The following is a 3,406-nucleotide window of genomic DNA, read 5'->3' as shown; positions in this document are numbered from 1 at the left end:
CCATGTATTTTGCAGCTTCAACTGGTTTGCGTTTGGCATATTTAAGGTGGTTCAGCATGGGATCATCCTCTTCCTCCAAGTGAGGAATGTGGGTGAATTCGGAACCCATAAGCTCTTTCGTCTTATGCTCCCGGATATCGGTTATGGCTCTCATAACGGCTATATGATAGGCTGTGTTGATGGTTCTGGCTTATCCTGCTGGCATAACTACGCTCATTCCCAAAGATTCGGGAAGTCGTAGCCCTACTCTACACTTTGCCAATACAGTACCATCATAGTACATGTATTTCTTGACTTGAATCTGGGGATCACACCCAAATTCAAGTAACATGGCACGGAGAATATCTGCGAGTCCTCCTTCATATTCACTCAGTGTGGAATCCATCACTTTCACGTTTCGTCCCGAACGTGAACTTGCCATTGTTGGCTTTAGAAATAGAAAGAATATAAGATTAGTAATAATGCATCATAATAGAGATAATAAAGAATTATCGCACTAAAAAGATATGATTGTTGTATTCTCAATTGAATATACACCATATTTTTAGAGAATTCTTTACTAGTCCTATTTGACTCCTAACGTTTTCGTCCCATTTACTAGGTTCCAACCTAAGGTCAAAGCTTTTTCTCTGATACCAACTGTGGTGACCCTGCATACTACTGCATGTTGTAGTATGCCAGTCGTTGATATAACATTCGCGAAGTACCAATCCGCAAATATTATATCCCTCAGAGTAGTACAACAGAACATAGCAGGTCCATAACTCATTCATACATTATTACAAACCATATATACATATCATCTTGGAGCTCCTCTTGGGTCCTAAGAGGTTTACTCCTGGGTTCGAGGCGAACCCAACTTAGCTTACAATATAGAAGTTTCACGAGACTTAACATTTATTCTCTCGAGCAGCTAAGTATTAAGAGTTCGTGCTGCTCGGCTACTACTACTACTACTTGATACTTCTAGGCTTGGTCTCCTCCTGGAGCCTCCCCGGTTCCGTATACTATGAGGTATTCTACGCCTTCAATACCTCCAGAGAGGTCTGGTTCTTCATAGCCGATGATGTCGGCTCCTTCAGGGTTGTCGTTGTCCTCCTCCAGATGGTTCAAGCAGTCTAAGCAGGGGATTTAAGAGTGGTATGAGTACGAGCCTACTCAACAAGTTCATATTAGGGAAGAGGTGTTTAATGCACTAACTACGGTACTAGACCAGAAAGTCTGATACCATGCAGGTTTTGATAACCATTTCTTCAAAAGGTTGTTTTTATTCGGAAGAACTATGTCCGTCGACCTTCACCGGTTTACTAGAACTTCATGGAGTTCCTTTTCGGCAGCGTTCGCAGTTCCAAATCCCGGAACAAGGAGTGACTGGTCACGATTCGTTACACTCTGCAGAGGTGTGTTTCTTTACCCATAAGAGATCTTAACCTTGGTGCCAACCGGGCAGCTTTCCCGTCCACACTTCGTTTGGTGTGAGGCCCGGTATAAGGTCCTAGCCGTTCATATTCCTCCGCTACCTCGCACACCCACCCTTTGTTGCATACCCCGACCCTGGGTCCTCGTTGGTCCTCTTACACCAATTAAGGATGGACCCCGACCACGACAACAGTTTGGGACTCGTTAACCAAACTCCTTCGCCGTAGCTGCAACCCATCATAGACCACTTACCGTGGGGAATTAGAATGGGATCCCCACCCCACCGCTTGCCCAACCTGGGTCAAGTGTCTACGGTAAGTGCATCCGTTGATGTACGAGAGGTGGAAATACAATTGGCTACTCCGTCCCAATCCAGATCTTATGGTGAACACGAGTTTTACGGCACAAGAATCACTGGATGACATTTGTTGTTTAATCCTAGATGGATATAAACCCTTGCAATGGAACCTCCACCATATCAACACAATCCATGGTTCCATTGCCCACCACATAGTCATATTCATAGTTATGAAAATAGTGGTTTTGCTTTTTATGCAGTAGTGATAAACATAGTACTTTGCAAGTAATTTGGTAAAAATACTCAAATGACATGAGCAAGCGATGAACTTGCCTGAACACTGCAAAGTGTTGCACTTGGATGGTGTGGACTGACCCTTGTCCTCTGCTGCTGAAAAATAGCATCATTGTCCGATAAGGGCAATGGTTAAAGAAGCAATTATGCATGATTCAGCTTTTAGGGTTGTTTCCCCCCTTTTCCGGTGTTTATTATTTTAGGTAGAAGGTTAATACTAAGAACAATTTAGGGATACTCTGTTTAGGGTAAAATACAACCTTGAAATGTTGTCAAGGTGTTTTTATAGTCCAAAGGCATTAATGGACTTGTTTTCATTATTGAAAATAATATGTGTGATTTAAATGATTATTTAAATCATCAAATTAAGATTTATTCTTAATTGTCTTCAAAAATCTCTTTTGTTATTTTATTTAGGTAGAGAATTTTATGCTGATCAATTTTCATATTTTTAATTATTTTTTTAAAGCTATTTAATATTTATTGAGCTTTTCCAAAGTTTATGCAATTTTAATTGAATTTGTGAAATGGCCGAAATGCCCCTGGGCCCACCTGTCGGTGCAACCCAGTGGGTTAGATCGAACCGACCGGCCCGGTCCGGCTCGACCAGCCCCATTCCCCTCTCTTCCTCTCACGCGCGACCAAACCCTAACCCTAACCCTCACTGGCGATCTGCGTCGCCTCCGCCGTCGCCGCTCGATTCCGGCGAGATTCGCCGGAACTGGCCCCCGCCATGGTGCGCAATCGACGCGCCCCACGACGGCGGTCAATCCTATCCGCGTCGATCTGACGCGGGCGGCCAGCTGCGCTCGACCTCGACCCCCTCTGGTGCTAGGGTTAAGGGATCCATGGTGATCCCGCCGTTCCCTGGCTTCTGGCGCGGTGACGCCGCCGTGGACTTCGCCGTGGTGGTGCGGGTTGCTGCGGCGCTTGTCAGAGCCTGGCCTGGCCTGGCCAGGTGCTGCCGAGCTCTCGGCGCGCGCCGCCGTGGCCGCCATGGCCACGACTCCTACCTGCTCGCCCTGGTACGTGTGCCACCCTTTTCTCACTCCCCTGTGCTTGTTCTTCTTCCTCCTTCTCCTAGCTTGGTCACTGGCCTTCCTCTGTTCGTAGAGGTGTGGCCGTGCTGTGTGGTTGCGGTGCTTACTATGGCTGTGCGCATGTCTGCCATGCTCTCTGCTGCTGCCATGTATTCTAGTTGCTACTGCGTTGCTAATCTCGTCCTATGCTCTGCTATTGCATGCTAATCCCCTCCTGTGGCCCTCCTGTGATCACCCATGAGCATCCCGTGATGCTTATGTTTACCCGGCTTGCTCCAGCAATTGATCTATCCACTAGGGCATTACGTGTGTGCATAGGCTTGATACTACTCGTCGCTAGTTCATCAGGTGTATT

General features: G+C 46.3%; 1 pseudogene; it reads right to left on the bottom strand.

The window, feature by feature from the left end:
- Nucleotides 1–3,009, bottom strand: part of LOC124696548 — a 6,260-nt pseudogene extending 3,251 nt beyond the window's left edge.
- Nucleotides 3,010–3,406: the final 397 nt, after the last annotated feature.

The sequence above is a fragment of the Lolium rigidum genome, chromosome 3 (assembly GCF_022539505.1).
Source record: "Lolium rigidum isolate FL_2022 chromosome 3, APGP_CSIRO_Lrig_0.1, whole genome shotgun sequence".
In the NCBI taxonomy this organism is placed as follows: domain Eukaryota; kingdom Viridiplantae; phylum Streptophyta; class Magnoliopsida; order Poales; family Poaceae; genus Lolium; species Lolium rigidum.
The sequence above is the reverse complement of the archived record's forward strand: the minus strand, read 5'-3'. Positions and strand labels throughout refer to the sequence as shown.